Genomic DNA, 17,596 nt, shown 5'->3' with positions numbered 1-17,596 from the left:
CCGGTGGCTTCAATACAGCACCCCCTGTCAGCCATCCAGGGTTTATACACATCATTAAGGAGAGCCAAGATGGCTGCCAATACAGCACCCCCGTCAGCCATCCAGGGTTTATACACATCATTAAGGAGAGCCAAGATGGCTGCCGGTGGCTTCAATACAGCACCCCCGTCAGCCATCCAGGGTTTATAAACATCATTAAGGAGAGCCAAGATGGCTGCCGGTGGCTTCAATACAGCACCCCCCTGTCAGCCATCCAGGGTTTATAAACATCATTAAGGAGAGCCAAGATGGCTGCCGGTGGCTTCAATACAGCACCCCCCTGTCAGCCATCCAGGGTTTATACACATCATTAAGGAGAGCCAAAATGGCTGCCCGGTCGCTTCAATACAGCACCCCCCTGTCAGCCATCCAGGGTTTATACACATCATTAAGGAGAGCCAAGATGGCTGCCAGTGGCTTCAATACATCACCCCCCTGTCAGCCATCCAGGGTTTATACACATCATTAAGGAGAGCCAAGATGGCTGCCGGTGGCTTCAATACAGCACCCCACCTGTCAGCCATCCAGGGTTTATAAACATCATTAAGGAGAGCCAAGATGGCTGCCAGTGGCTTCAATACAGCGCCCCTTTGTCAGCCATCCAGGGTTTATACACATCATTGATTTATAGAGCCCCATAGTGGTGTCATAATTCCCATAAAACCTAGCGGTCAAATAGGGAAATGGTTCCAATCATTTTCCCACCATGTTAATCTCTCTCGGACAAGGTGACTTTTATCAATATATTCGGCTCCGTTTACTCTGATTTGAAAATGCTAATTAGCATCAAAGTAGACATGCACAACTACAAATCCCAGCATGCTCCTGCATGTCATCTCCAGCTGACACCTTTGCTAACAGGTATTGTGTCAATTAAAAACTTACACAAGACAGTTCGCAGAATTGTCAATTTAAATTAAATGTAGCCAATTTATTAATAACTACATTTAGCTAACATTAGATAGTTAATACAGAGATTCTTACCTTTGTCTCGATTGTTAGTCTCTTGTCCAGATCATCATGGTATGTGTAGTTCTTTATGATAGCCACATTAGCAGCTAATTAGCATTTCTTTGTTTTTTTTGTGTGTGTGGGGGGGGGGGGTAAATAACCCTAACCCTAACCCTATATTTTATTTAAAGAATCACCTTGTCCAAGAGAGATTTACACAGCCCTTATTTTAAGATCCTGAACTGTATTCCGGGAAAAATTTGAACCATTTCATTGATTGCTGGAGACCCAACGCCCTATTAAAACACTATGTTGGTGTTTCCTGTACAAAGGTCAAGCTGATTAGATGTGTATTTTATTCTTCTGATTGTTACAGATTGGCTGAATGCAGACAGACAGCCACCTAACGGCAACCATTAGAGGGGTGATATATAACTGACCATAAGACTGATCTAGAATCAGCTTCCTCTCCTCCAGTCCTAACAGCCACCATTAGAGGGGTGATATAAGACTGATCTAGAATCAGCTTCCTCTCCTCCAGTCCTAACGGCCACCATTAGAAGGGTGATATATAACTGACAATAAGACTGATCTAGAATCAGCTTCCTCTCCTCCAGTCCTAACAGCCACCATTAGAGGGGTGATATATAACTGACAATAAGACTGATCTAGAATCAGCTTCCTCTCCTCCAGTCCTAACGGCCACCATTAGAGGGGTGATATAAGACTGATCTAGAATCAGCTTCCTCTCCTCCAGTCCTAACAGCCACCATTAGAGGGGTGATATATAACTGACCATAAGACTGATCTAGAATCAGCTTCCTCTCCTCCAGTCCTAACAGCCACCATTAGAGGGGTGATATATAACTGACCATAAGACTGATCTAGAATCAGCTTCCTCTCCTCCAGTCCTAACGGCCACCATTAGAGGGGTGATATAAGACTGATCTAGAATCAGCTTCCTCTCCTCCAGTCCTAACGGCCACCATTAGAGGGGTGATATAAGACTGATCTAGAATCAGCTTCCTCTCCTCCAGTCCTAACAGCCACCATTAGAGGGGTGATATATAACTGACAATAAGACTGATCTAGAATCAGCTTCCTCTCCTCCAGTCCTAACGGCCACCATTAGAGGGGTGATATAAGACTGATCTAGAATCAGCTTCCTCTCCTCCAGTCCTAACGGCCACCATTAGAGGGGTGATATAAGACTGATCTAGAATCAGCTTCCTCTCCTCCAGTCCTAACAGCCACCATTAGAGGGGTGATATAAGACTGATCTAGAATCAGCTTCCTCTCCTCCAGTCCTAACGGCCACCATTAGAGGGGTGATATAAACTGACCATAAGACTGATCTAGAATCAGCTTCCTCTCCTCCAGTCCTAACAGCCACCATTAGAGGGGTGATATATAGACAATAAGACTCTCTAGAATCAGCTTCCTCTCCTCCAGTCCTAACGGCCACCATTAGAGGGGTGATATAAGACTGATCTAGAATCAGCTTCCTCTCCTCCAGTCCTAACGGCCACCATTAGAGGGGTGATATAAGACTGATCTAGAATCAGCTTCCTCTCCTCCAGTCCTAACGGCCACCATTAGAGGGGTGATATAAGACTGATCTAGAATCAGCTTCCTCTCCTCCAGTCCTAACAGCCACCATTAGAGGGGTGATATACAACTGACCATAAGACTGATCTAGAATCAGCTTCCTCTCCTCCAGTCCTAACAGCCACCATTAGAGGGGTGATATATAACTGATGATCTAGAATCAGCTTCCTCTCCTCCAGTCCTAACGGCCACCATAAGACTGATCTAGAATCAGCTTCCTCTCCTCCAGTCCTAACGGCCACCATTAGAGGGGTGATATACTGAGACTTAGAGGGGTGATATAAGACTGATCTAGAATCAGCTTCCTCTCCTCCAGTCCTAACGGCCACCATTAGAGGGGTGATATAAGACTGATCTAGAATCAGCTTCCTCTCCTCCAGTCCTAACAGCCACCATTAAAGGGGTGATATAAGACTGATCTAGAATCAGCTTCCTCTCCTCCAGTCCTAACGGCCACCATTAGAGGGGTGATATATAACTGACCATAAGACTGATCTAGAATCAGCTTCCTCTCCTCCAGTCCTAACGGCCACCATTAGAGGGGTGATATACAACTGACCATAAGACTGATCTAGAATCAGCTTCCTCTCCTCCAGTCCTAACGGCCACCATTAGAGGGGTGATATAAGACTGATCTAGAATCAGATTCCTCTCCTCCAGTCCTAACGGCCACCATTAGAGGGGTGATATATAACTGACCATAAGACTGATCTAGAATCAGCTTCCTCTCCTCCAGTCCTAACGGCCACCATTAGAGGGGTGATATACAACTGACCATAAGACTGATCTAGAATCAGCTTCCTCTCCTCCAGTCCTAACGGCCACCATTAGAGGGGTGATATAAGACTGATCTAGAATCAGCTTCCTCTCCTCCAGTCCTAACGGCCACCATTAGAGGGGTGATATAAGACTGATCTAGAATCAGCTTCCTCTCCTCCAGTCCTAACGGCCACCATTAGAGGGGTGATATAAGACTGATCTAGAATCAGCTTCTCTCCTCCAGTCCTAACGGCCACCATTAGAGGGTTCCTCTCCAGGTGATATAAGACTGATCTAGAATCAGCTTCCTCTCCTCCAGTCCTAACAGCCACCATTAGAGGGGTGATATAAGACTGATCTAGAATCAGCTTCCTCTCCTCCAGTCCTAACGGCCACCATTAGAGGGGTGATATACAACTGACCATAAGACTGATCTAGAATCAGCTTCCTCTCCTCCAGTCCTAACGGCCACCATTAGAGGGGTGATATACAACTGACCATAAGACTGATCTAGAATCAGCTTCCTCTCCTCCAGTCCTAACGGCCACCATTAGAGGGGTGATATAAGACTGATCTAGAATCAGCTTCCTCTCCTCCAGTCCTAACGGCCACCATTAGAGGGGTGATATATAACTGACCATAAGACTGATCTAGAATCAGCTTCCTCTCCTCCAGTCCTAACGGCCACCATTAGAGGGGTGATATAAGACTGATCTAGAATCAGCTTCCTCTCCTCCAGTCCTAACAGCCACCATTAGAGGGGTGATATATAACTGACCATAAGACTGATCTAGAATCAGCTTCCTCTCCTCCAGTCCTAACAGCCACCATTAGAGGGGTGATATATAACTGACAATAAGACTGATCTAGAATCAGCTTCCTCTCCTCCAGTCCTAACGGCCACCATTAGAGGGGTGATATAAGACTGATCTAGAATCAGCTTCCTCTCCTCCAGTCCTAATGGCCACCATTAGAGGGGTGATATATAACTGACCATAAGACTGATCTAGAATCAGCTTCCTCTCCTCCAGTCCTAACAGCCACCATTAGAGGGGTGATATATAACTGACCATAAGACTGATCTAGAATCAGCTTCCTCTCCTCCAGTCCTAACGGCCACCATTAGAGGGGTGATATAAGACTGATCTAGAATCAGCTTCCTCTCCTCCAGTCCTAACGGCCACCATTAGAGGGGTGATATAAGACTGATCTAGAATCAGCTTCCTCTCCTCCAGTCCTAACAGCCACCATTAGAGGGGTGATATATAACTGACAATAAGACTGATCTAGAATCAGCTTCCTCTCCTCCAGTCCTAACGGCCACCATTAGAGGGGTGATATAAGACTGATCTAGAATCAGCTTCCTCTCCTCCAGTCCTAACGGCCACCATTAGAGGGGTGATATAAGACTGATCTAGAATCAGCTTCCTCTCCTCCAGTCCTAACAGCCACCATTAGAGGGGTGATATAAGACTGATCTAGAATCAGCTTCCTCTCCTCCAGTCCTAACGGCCACCATTAGAGGGGTGATATACAACTGACCATAAGACTGATCTAGAATCAGCTTCCTCTCCTCCAGTCCTAACAGCCACCATTAGAGGGGTGATATATAACTGACAATAAGACTGATCTAGAATCAGCTTCCTCTCCTCCAGTCCTAACGGCCACCATTAGAGGGGTGATATAAGACTGATCTAGAATCAGCTTCCTCTCCTCCAGTCCTAACGGCCACCATTAGAGGGGTGATATAAGACTGATCTAGAATCAGCTTCCTCTCCTCCAGTCCTAACGGCCACCATTAGAGGGGTGATATAAGACTGATCTAGAATCAGCTTCCTCTCCTCCAGTCCTAACGGCCACCATTAGAGGGGTGATATACAACTGACCATAAGACTGATCTAGAATCAGCTTCCTCTCCTCCAGTCCTAACAGCCACCATTAGAGGGGTGATATATAAACTGACAATAAGACTGATCTAGAATCAGCTTCCTCTCCTCCAGTCCTAACGTCCACCATTAGAGGGGTGATATAAGACTGATCTAGAATCAGCTTCCTCTCCTCCAGTCCTAACGGCCACCATTAGAGGGGTGATATAAGACTGATCTAGAATCAGCTTCCTCTCCTCCAGTCCTAACGGCCACCATTAGAGGGGTGATATAAGACTGATCTAGAATCAGCTTCCTCTCCTCCAGTCCTAACGGCCACCATTAGAGGGGTGATATAAGACTGATCTAGAATCAGCTTCCTCTCCTCCAGTCCTAACAGCCACCATTAAAGGGGGATATAAGACTGATCTAGAATCAGCTTCCTCTCTCCAGTCCTAACGGCCACCATTAGAGGGGTGATATATAACTGACCATAAGACTGATCTAGAATCAGCTTCCTCTCCTCCAGTCCTAACGGCCACCATTAGAGGGGTGATATACAACTGACCATAAGACTGATCTAGAATCAGCTTCCTCTCCTCCAGTCCTAACGGCCACCATTAGAGGGGTGATATAAGACTGATCTAGAATCAGATTCCTCTCCTCCAGTCCTAACGCCACCATTAGAGGGGTGATATATAACTGACCATAAGACTGATCTAGAATCAGCTTCCTCTCCTCCAGTCCTAACGGCCACCATTAGAGGGGTGATATACAACTGACCATAAGACTGATCTAGAATCAGCTTCCTCTCCTCCAGTCCTAACGGCCACCATTAGAGGGGTGATATAAGACTGATCTAGAATCAGCTTCCTCTCCTCCAGTCCTAACGGCCACCATTAGAGGGGTGATATAAGACTGATCTAGAATCAGCTTCCTCTCCTCCAGTCCTAACGGCCACCATTAGAGGGGTGATATAAGACTGATCTAGAATCAGCTTCCTCTCCTCCAGTCCTAACGGCCACCATTAGAGGGGTGATATAAGACTGATCTAGAATCAGCTTCCTCTCCTCCAGTCCTAACAGCCACCATTAGAGGGGTGATATAAGACTGATCTAGAATCAGCTTCCTCTCCTCCAGTCCTAACGGCCACCATTAGAGGGGTGATATACAACTGACCATAAGACTGATCTAGAATCAGCTTCCTCTCCTCCAGTCCTAACGGGGACCACCATTAGAGGGGTGATATACAACTGACCATAAGACTGATCTAGAATCAGCTTCCTCTCCTCCAGTCCTAACGGCCACCATTAGAGGGGTGATATAAGACTGATCAAATCAGCTTCCTCTCCTCCAGTCCTAACGGCCACCATTAGAGGGGTGATATATAACTGACCATAAGACTGATCTAGAAAACATCAGCTTCCTCTCAGTCCTAACGGCCACCATTAGAGGGGTGATATAAGACTGATCTAGAATCAGCTTCCTCTCCTCCAGTCCTAACAGCCACCATTAGAGGGGTGATATATAACTGACAATAAGACTGATCTAGAATCAGCTTCCTCTCCTCCAGTCCTAACGGCCACCATTAGAGGGGTGATATAAGACTGATCTAGAATCAGCTTCCTCTCCTCAGTCCTAACGGCCACCATTAGAGGGGTGATATAAGACTGATCTAGAATCAGCTTCCTTCCTCCAGTCCTAACGGCCACCATTAGAGGGGTGATATAAGACTGATCTAGAATCAGCTTCCTCTCCTCCAGTCCTAACGGCCACCATTAGAGGGGTGATATAAGACTGATCTAGAATCAGCTTCCTCTCCTCCAGTCCTAACGGCCACCATTAGAGGGGTGATATAAGACTGATCTAGAATCAGCTTCCTCTCCTCCAGTCCTAACGGCCACCATTAGAGGGGTGATATATAACTGACCATAAGACTGATCTAGAATCAGCTTCCTCTCCTCCAGTCCTAACGGCCACCATTAGAGGGGTGATATATAACTGACCATAAGACTGATCTAGAATCAGCTTCCTCTCCTCCAGTCCTAACGGCCACCATTAGAGGGGTGATATACAACTGACCATAAGACTGATCTAGAATCAGCTTCCTCTCCTCCAGTCCTAACGGCCACCATTAGAGGGGTGATATAAGACTGATCTAGAATCAGCTTCCTCCCTCCAGTCCTAACGGCCACCATTAGAGGGGTGATATAAGACTGATCTAGAATCAGCTTCCTCTCCTCCAGTCCTAACGGCCACCATTAGAGGGGTGATATATAACTGACCATAAGACTGATCTAGAATCAGCTTCTCTCCTCCAGTCCTAACAGCCACCATTAGAGGGGTGATATATAACTGACCATAAGACTGATCTAGAATCAGCTTCCTCTCCTCCAGTCCTAACGTCCACCATTAGAGGGTGATATAAGACTGATCTAGAATCAGCTTCCTCTCCTCCAGTCCTAACGGCCACCATTAGAGGGGTGATATACAACTGACCATAAGACTGATCTAGGACCAGTGTTAAACAGAGCTGAATGTCTGGTTCACACCATTAGAGGGGTGATTGATATAAGACTGATCTAGACCAGTGTTGTTATTATAATTACATTAAATTGTTGAATGCCTGTCGAAGTTCTTCTCCAGTCAGATAAAACACAGCCGATTCCTCTCCAGTCAGATAAAACACAGCCTGTTCCTCTCCAGTCAGATAAAACACAGCTGGTTCCTCTACAGCCGGTTCCTCTCCAGTCAGATAAAACACAGCCTGTTCCTCTCCAGCCTGTTCCTCTCCAGCCGGTTCCTCTCCAGTCAGATAAAACACAGCCTGTTCCTCTCCAGCCGGTTCCTCTCCAGCCGGTTCCTCTCCAGTCAGATAAAACACAGCCGGTTCCTCTCCAGCCGGTTCCTCTCCAGTCAGATAAAACACAGCCGGTTCCTCTCCAGCCGGTTCCTCTCCAGTCAGATAAAACACAGCCTGTTCCTCTCCAGCCTGTTCCTCTCCAGCCGGTTCCTCTCCAGTCAGATAAAACACAGCCTGTTCCTCTCCAGCCGGTTCCTCTCCAGTCAGATAAAACACAGCCGGTTCCTCTCCAGCCGGTTCCTCTACAGCCGGTTCCTCTCCAGTCAGATAAAACACAGCCGGTTCCTCTCCAGCCGGTTCCTCTACAGCCGGTTCCTCTCCAGTCAGATAAAACACAGCTGGTTCCTCTCCAGCCGGTTCCTCTACAGCCGGTTCCTCTCCAGTCAGATAAAACACAGCCTGTTCCTCTCCAGCTGGTTCCTCTACAGCCGGTTCCTCTCCAGTCGGTTCCTCTCCAGTCTGATAAAACACAGCCGGTTCCTCTCCAGTCGGTTCCTCTCCAGTCGGTTCCTCTCCAGTCGGTGCCTCTCCAGTCGGTTCCTCTCCAGTCAGATAAAACACAGCCGGTTCCTCTCCATCCGGTTCCTCTCCAGTCAGATAAAACACAGCCGGTTCCTCTCCAGCCGGTTCCTCTCCAGTCAGATAAAACACAGCCGGTTCCTCTCCAGTCAGATAAAACACAGCCGGTTCCTCTCCAGTCAGATAAAACACAGCCGGTTCCTCTCCAGTCGGTTCCTCTCCAGTCGGTTCCTCTCCAGTCGGTTCCTCTCCAGACGGTTCCTCTCCAGACGGTTCCTCTCCAGTCGGTTCCTCTCCAGTCAGATAAAACACAGCCGGTTCCTCTCCATCCGGTTCCTCTCCAGTCAGATAAAACACAGCCGGTTCCTCTCCAGCCGGTTCCTCTCCAGTCAGATAAAACACAGCCGGTTCCTCTCCAGCCGGTTCCTCTCCAGTCAGATAAAACACAGCCGGTTCCTTCCATCCGGTTCCTCTCCAGTCAGATAAAACACAGCCGGTTCCTCTCCAGCCGGTTCCTCTCCAGTCCAGATAAAACACAGCCGGTTCCTCTCCAGTCAGATAAAACACAGCCGGTTCCTCTCAGTCGGTTCCTCTCCAGTCGGTTCCTCTCAGTCAGATAAAACACAGCCGGTTCCTCTCCATCCGGTTCCTCTCCAGTCAGATAAACACAGCCGGTTCCTCTCCAGCCGGTTCCTCTCCAGTCAGATAAAATACAAGCCAGGTTCCTCTCCAGTCAGATAAAACACAGCCGGTTCCAGTCAGATAAAACACAGCCGGTTCCTCTCCAGTCAACCTCTCCAGTCGGTTCCTCTCCAGTCGGTTCCTCTCCAGACGGTTCCTCTCCAGACGGTTCCAGTCGGTTCCTCTCCAGTCAGATAAAACACAGCCGGTTCCTCTCCAGTCGGTTCAACTCCAGTCGGTTCCTTCCAGTCGGTGCCATTCCAGTCGGTTCCTCTCCAGTCAGATAAAACACAGCCGGTTCCTCTCCAGTCGGTTCCTCTCCAGTCGATTCCTCTCCAGTCGGTTCCTCTCCAGACGGTTCCTCTCCAGACGGTTCCTCTCCAGTCGGTTCCTCTCCAGTCAGATAAAACACAGCCGGTTCCTCTCCAGTCGGTTCCTCTCCAGTCGGTTCCTCTCCAGTCGGTGCCTCTCCAGTCGGTTCCTCTCCAGTCAGATAAAACACAGCCGGTTCCTCTCCATCCGGTTCCTCTCCAGTCAGATAAAACACAGCCGGCCTCTCCAGCCGGTTCCTCTCCAGTCAGATAAAACACAGCCGGTTCCTCTCAGTCAGATAAAACACAGCCGGTTCCTCTCCAGTCAGATAAAACACAGCTGGTTCCTCTCAGTCGGTTCCTCTCCAGTCGGTTCCTCTCCAGTCAACCTCTCCAGACGGTTCCTCTCAGACAACATCTCCAGTCGGTTCCTCTCCAGTCAGATAAAACACAGCCAACATTCCTCTCCATCCGGTTCCTCTCCAGTCAGATAAAACACAGCCGGTTCCTCTCCAGCCGGTTCCTCTCCAGTCAGATAAAACACAGCCGGTTCCTCTCCAGCCGGTTCCTCTCCAGTCAGATAAAACACAGCCGGTTCCTCTCCATCCGGTTCCTCTCCAGTCAGATAAAACACAGCCGGTTCCTCTCCAGTCAGATAAAACACAGCCTGTTCCTCTCCAGCCGGTTCCTCTCCAGTCAGATAAAACACAGCCGGTTCCTCTCCAGTCAGATAAAACAAGCCTGTTCCTTACAGCACGGTTCCTCTCCAGTCAGATAAAACACAGCCGGTTCCTCTCCAGCTCTCCAGTCAGATGAAACACAGCCCCTCTCAGTCAGATAAAACACAGCCTGTTCCTCTACAGCCGGTTCCTCTCCAGTCAGATAAAACACAGCCGGTTCCTCTCAGCCGGTTCCTCTCCAGTCAGATGAAACACAGCCGGTTCCTCTCCAGCCGGTTCCTCTACAGTCGGTTCCTCTCCAGTCGGTTCCTCTCCAGCCGGTTCCTCTCCAGTCAGATAAAACACAGCTGGTTCCTCTCCAGCCGGTTCCTCTCCAGTCAGATAAAACACAGCTGGTTCCTCTACAGCCGGTTCCTCTACAGCCGGTTCCTCTCCAGTCAGATAAAACACAGCCGGTTCCTCTAGTCAGATAAAACACAGCTGGTTCCTCTACAGCCGGTTCCTCTCCAGACGGTTCCTCTCCAGACGGTTCCTCTCCAGACGGTTCCTCTCCAGTCAGATAAAACACAGCCGGTTCCTCTCCAGCCGGTTCCTCTCCAGTCAGATAAAACACAGCCGGTTCCTCTCCAGCCGGTTCCTCTCCAGCCGGTTCCTCTCCAGTCAGATAAAACACAGCCTGTTCCTCTCCAGCCTGTTCCTCTCCAGCCGGTTCCTCTCCAGTCAGATAAAACACAGCCTGTTCCTCTCCAGCCGGTTCCTCTCCAGTCAGATAAAACACAGCCGGTTCCTCTCCAGCCGGTTCCTCTACAGCCGGTTCCTCTCCAGTCAGATAAAACACAGCCGGTTCCTCTCCAGCCGGTTCCTCTACAGCCGGTTCCTCTCCAGTCAGATAAAACACAGCTGGTTCCTCTCCAGCCGGTTCCTCTACAGCCGGTTCCTCTCCAGTCAGATAAAACACAGCCTGTTCCTCTCCAGCTGGTTCCTCTACAGCCGGTTCCTCTCCAGTCGGTTCCTCTCCAGTCTGATAAAACACAGCCGGTTCCTCTCCAGTCGGTTTCTCTCCAGTCGGTTCCTCTCCAGTCGGTTCCTCTCCAGTCAGATAAAACACAGCCGGTTCCTCTCCAGCCGGTTCCTCTCCAGTCAGATAAAACACAGCCTGTTCCTCTCCAGCCGGTTCCTCTCCAGTCAGATAAAACACAGCCCTTCCTCTCCAGTCAGATAAAACACAGCCGGTTCCTCTCAGTCAGATAAACATTAACCGGTTCCTCTCCAGTCGGTTCCTCTCCAGTCGGTTCCTCTCCAGTCGGTTCCTCTCCAGACGGTTCCTCTCCAGACGGTTCCTCTCCAGACGGTTCCTCTCCAGTCAGATAAAACACAGCCGGTTCCTCTCCATCCGGTTCCTCTCCAGTCAGATAAAACACAGCCGGTTCCTCTCCAGCCGGTTCCTCTCCAGTCAGATAAAACACAGCCGGTTCCTCTCCAGCCGGTTCCTCTCCAGTCAGATAAAACACAGCCGGTTCCTCTCCATCCGGTTCCTCTCCAGTCAGATAAAACACAGCCGGTTCCTCTCCAGTCAGATAAAACACAGCCTGTTCCTCTCCAGCCTGTTCCTCTCCAGCCGGTTCCTCTCCAGTCAGATAAAACACAGCCGGTTCCTCTCCAGTCAGATAAAACACAGCCTGTTCCTCTACAGCCGGTTCCTCTCCAGTCAGATAAAACACAGCCTGTTCCTCTACAGCCGGTTCCTCTCCAGCCGGTTCCTCTCCAGTCAGATAAAACACAGCCGGTTCCTCTCCAGCCGGTTCCTCTACAGTCGGTTCCTCTCCAGTCGGTTCCTCTCCAGCCGGTTCCTCTCCAGTCAGATAAAACACAGCTGGTTCCTCTCCAGCCGGTTCCTCTCCAGTCAGATAAAACACAGCTGGTTCCTCTACAGCCGGTTCCTCTACAGCCGGTTCCTCTCCAGTCAGATAAAACACAGCCGGTTCCTCTAGTCAGATAAAACACAGCTGGTTCCTCTACAGCCGGTTCCTCTCCAGACGGTTCCTCTCCAGACGGTTCCTCTCCAGTCAGATAAAACACAGCTGGTTCCTCTACAGCCAGTTCCTCTCCAGTCGGTTCCTCTCCAGACGGTTCCTCTCCAGACGGTTCCTCTCCAGTCAGATAAAACACAGCCGGTTCCTCTACAGCCGGTTCCTCTACAGTCATCTATCTCTCTCTCAATGGAAACATGATAAATGTGTGTATCTGGAACCAAATCCCAATGGCCGATGGGCTCTATATCTACCCACAATGCACGCTCTAATCACATCCATTGACCCACACATGCTATCTACAGTTCATCTCTAATCACATCCATTGACCCACACATGCTATCTACAGTTCATCTCTAATCACATCCATTGACCCACACATGCTATCTACAGTTCATCTCTAATCACATCCATTGACCCACACATGCTATCTACAGTTCATCTCTAATCACATCCATTGATCCACACATGCTATCTACAGTTCATCTGCTGAAGAAAGAGCCGGTAGAGACCGAGGTGTGGTCCACATCTGTGAGTTTTATTGGTCTTGGGTTTCATTACATTAAACCGTTAAAGCAGGGGACAAACCAGTCAGTCAAACCAGTCAGACAAACCGTTAAGGCAGGGGACAAACCAGTCAGACAAACCAGTCAGACAAACCGTTAAGGCAGGGGACAAACCAGTCAGTCAAACCAGTCAGACAAACCGTTAAGGCAGGGGACAAACCAGTCAGACAAACCAGTCAGACAAACCGTTAAGGCAGGGGACAAACCAGTCAGTCAAACCAGTCAGACAAACCGTTAAGGCAGGGGACAAACCAGTCAGTCAAACCAGTCAGTCAAACCGTTCAGGCAGGGGACAAACCAGTCAGTCAAACCAGTCAGACAAACCGTTAAGGCAGGGGACAAACCAGTCAGTCAAACCAGTCAGTCAAACCGTTCAGGCAGGGGACAAACCAGTCAGTCAAACCAGTCAGACAAACCGTTAAGGCAGGGGACAAACCAGTCAGTCAAACCAGTCAGACAAACCGTTAAGGCAGGGGACAAACCAGTCAGTCAAACCAGTCAGTCAAACCGTTAAGGCAGGGGACAAACCAGTCAGTCAAACCAGTCAGTCAAACCGTTAAGGCAGGGGACAAACCAGTCAGTCAAACCAGTCAGACAAACCGTTAAGGCAGGGGACAAACCAGTCAGTCAAACCAGTCAGTCAAACCGTTCAGGCAGGGGACAAACCAGTCAGTCAAACCAGTCAGTCAAACTGTTAAGGCAGAGGACAGCAGAGAAGGAAACAGTCAGTCAAACTGTTAAGGCAGGGGACAAACCAGTCAGTCAAACTGTTAAGGCAGGGGACAAACCAGTCAGTCAAACTGTTAAGGCAGGGGACAAACCAGTCAGTCAAACTGTTGAGACAGAGGACAAACCAGTCAGTCAAACCGTTAAGGCAGAGGACAGCAGAGAAGGAAACAGTCAGTCAAACTGTTAAGGCAGGGGACAAACCAGTCAGTCAAACTGTTAAGGCAGGGGACAAACCAGTCAGTCAAACTGTTAAGGCAGGGGACAAACCAGTCAGTCAAACTGTTAAGGCAGGGGACAAACCAGTCAGTCAAACTGTTAAGGCAGGGGACAAACCAGTCAGTCAAACCGTTAAGGCAGGGGACAAACCAGTCAGTCAAACCGTTTAGGCAGAGGACAGCAGAGAAGGAAAGTCAGTCAGTCAAACCGTTAAGGCAGAGGACAAACCAGTCAGTCAAACCGTTTAGGCAGAGGACAGCAGAGAAGGAAAGTCAGTCAGTCAAACCGTTAAGGCAGAGGACAAACCAGTCAGTCAAACCGTTTAGGCAGAGGACAGCAGAGGTATGATGATGTGGCAGGTGACAGAAAACAACTTGAAAACAGGTCTTTAAAGTTCCTCCAGACCAGGCATGGGGAACCCCCCAGCGAAAGCCTCCACCTCCCCCCTCAGCTCTGCTACCCTCTCCTGGTGCTTCCCCTCCCCTGCCAGGGCCTCCTTAAACTCCTTCAGGGTCGCCTTGGGCTGCAGAGAGGCCTGGATGTCCAGGGTCATCTGGATACCTGTAAGGAGAACGAGAGTGAGAGGTCAAGGGGTTAGAGGTGGCCTTGGTCTGCTAGCTGGACATCTAGGGTCGGCACCATGTCTATAGACACAGAGGTCAGGGGTTAGAGGTGGCCTTGGTCTGCTAGCTGGACATCTAGGGTCAGTACTATGTCTATAGACACAGAGGTCAGGGGTTAGGGGTGGCCTTGGTCTGCTAGCTGGACATCTAGGGTCAGTACTATGTCTATAGACACAGAGGTCAGGGGTTAGAGGTGGCCTTGGTCTGCTAGCTGGACATCTAGGGTCAGCACTATGTCTATAGACACAGAGGTCAGGGGTTAGGGGTGGCCTTGGTCTGCTAGCTGGACATCTAGGGTCAGTACTATGTCTATAGACACAGAGGTCAGGGGTTAGAGGTGGCCTTCGTCTGCTAGCTGGACATCTAGGGTCAGCACTATGTCTATAGACACAGAGGTCAGGGGTTAGGGGTTAGGGGTGGCCTTGGTCTGCTAGCTGGACATCTAGGGTCAGTACTATGTCTATAGACACAGAGGTCAGGGGTTAGAGGTGGCCTTGGTCTGCTAGCTGGACATCTAGGGTCAGCACTATGTCTATAGACACAGAGGTCAGGGGTTAGAGGTGGCCTTGGTCTGCTAGCTGGACATCTAGGGTCAGCACTATGTCTATAGACACAGAGGTCAGGGGTTAGAGGTGGCCTTGGTCTGCTAGCTGGACATCTAGGGTCAGTACTATGTCTATAGACACAGAGGTCAGGGGTTAGGGGTTAGAGGTGGCCTTGGTCTGCTAGCTGGACATCTAGGGTCAGCACTATGTCTATAGACACAGAGGTCAGGGGTCACCTCTGTGGATGAACTCTGCGACCTTCCTGAAGTCGTCTTCAACCATTCCTCTGGAGGTCAGAGCAGGAGAGCCGAACCTCAGACCGCTGGGACGCAACGCACTCTTATCACCTACACACACACACACACACACACATTATGTATATACACACACACACACATTACGTATATACACACACACACACACACATTATGTATATACACACACACACACATTATGTATATACACACATATACAGACAACTGGGACACAGAGCACTCTCACCACCTACAGAGGACTGTGTCTGTTACTTACCTGGACAGGTGTTCTTGTTGCAGGCGATGGCAGCAGCTTCTAGAACCTTCTCAGCTCGTCCACCGTCCGTCCCGTTGGGCCTCAGGTCCAGTAAGATCAGATGGTTATCAGAACCCCCTGGAGAACATTAACACAACCATACAACAACCTACAGCAACATTAACACAACCCTACAGCAACATTAACGCAACCCTACAGCAACATTAACGCAACATTAACACAACCCTACAGCAACATTTACACAACCCTACAGCAACATTAACACAACCCTACAGCAACATTAACACAACCCTACAGCAACATTAACACAACCCTACAGCAACATTAACACAACCCTACAGCAACATTAACACAGCAACATTAACACAACCCTACAGCAACATTAACACAACCCTACAGCAACATTAACACAACCCTACAGCAACATTAACACAACCCTACAGCAACATTAACACAACCCTACAGCAACATTAACACAACCCTACAGCAACATTAACACAACCCTACAGCAACATTAACACAACCCTACAGCAACATTAACACAACCCTACAGCAACATTAACACAACCCTACAGCAACATTAACACAACCCTACAGCAACATTAACACAACCCTACAGCAACATTAACACAACCCTACAGCAACATTAACCCTACAGCAACACAACATTAACACAACCCTACAGCAACATTAACACAACCCTACAGCAACATTAACACAACCCTACAGCAACATTAACACAACCCTACAGCAACATTAACACAACCCTACAGCAACATTAACACAACCCTACAGCAACATTAACACAACCCTACAGCAACATTAACACAACCCTACAGCAACATTAACACAACCCTACAGCAACATTAACACAACATTAACACAACCCTACAGCAACATTAACACAACCCTACAGCAACATTAACACAACCCTACAGCAACATTAACACAACATTAACACAACCCTACAGCAACATTAACACAACCCTACAGCAACATTAACACAACCCTACAGCAACATTAACACAACCCTACAGCAACATTAACACAACCCTACAGCAACACTAACACAACCCTACAACAACATTAACACAACCCTATAGCAACATTAACACAACCCTACAACAACATACATCAACATTAACACAGGTTACAGTCTGTTAACCACAACCATGACATTATTGTCTCACCGGTGACGATCTTGTACCCGTGGTTGATGAGGGCGTTGGCCATAGCTCTGCAGTTAGAGAGTACCTGGTACTGATACGCCTTAAACTCTGGGGTAAGAGCCTGCTTCAGGGCCACCGCCACACCTAGAGAAACATTCACACACATTAACACACTAACCCTTAAACTCTGGGGTCAGAGCCTGCTTCAGGGCCACCACCACACCTAGAGAAACATTCACACACATTAACACACTAACCCTTCAACTCTGGGGTCAGAGCCTGCTTCAGGGCCACCGCCACACCTAGAGAAACATTAACTCTTAAACTCTGGGGTCAGGGCCTGCTTCAGGGCCACCACCTAGAGAAACATTAACCCTTAAACTCTGGGGTCAGAGCCTTGCTTCAGGGCCACCGCCTAGAGAAACATTAACCCTTAAACTCTGGGGTCAGAGTCTGCTCCACCTGGAGAAACACTAACCCTTAAACTCTGGGGTCAGAGCCTGCTCCACCTAGAGAAACATTAACCCTTAAACTCTGGGGTCAGAGCCTGCTCCACCTGGAGAAACATTAACGCTTAAACTCTGGGGTCAGAGCCTGCTCCACCTAGAGAAACATTAACCCTTAAACTCTGGGGTCAGAGCCTGCTCCACCTGGAGAAACATTAACCCTTAAACTCTGGGGTCAGAGCCTGCTCCACCTGGAGAAACATTAACCCTTAAACTCTGGGGTCAGAGCCTGCTCCACCTGGAGAAACATTAACCCTTAAACTCTGGGGTCAGAGCCTGCTCCACCTGGAGAAACATTAACCCTTAAACTCTGGGGTCAGAGCCTGCTCCACCTGGAGAAACATTAACCCTTAAACTCTGGGGTCAGAGCCTGCTCCACCTGGAGAAACATTAACCCTTAAACTC

The 17,596-nt window shown here is 48.9% G+C and overlaps 1 pseudogene; it reads right to left on the bottom strand.

Annotated features, from left to right (window-relative positions):
• Positions 1-12,823: 12,823 nt before the first annotated feature.
• Positions 12,824-17,596, bottom strand: part of LOC124019948 — a 53,401-nt pseudogene continuing 48,628 nt past the window's right edge.

Source organism: Oncorhynchus gorbuscha, unplaced genomic scaffold, assembly GCF_021184085.1.
Source record: "Oncorhynchus gorbuscha isolate QuinsamMale2020 ecotype Even-year unplaced genomic scaffold, OgorEven_v1.0 Un_scaffold_736, whole genome shotgun sequence".
Classification (NCBI taxonomy): domain Eukaryota; kingdom Metazoa; phylum Chordata; class Actinopteri; order Salmoniformes; family Salmonidae; genus Oncorhynchus; species Oncorhynchus gorbuscha.
This window is presented reverse-complemented; position numbering and strand designations above follow the sequence as displayed.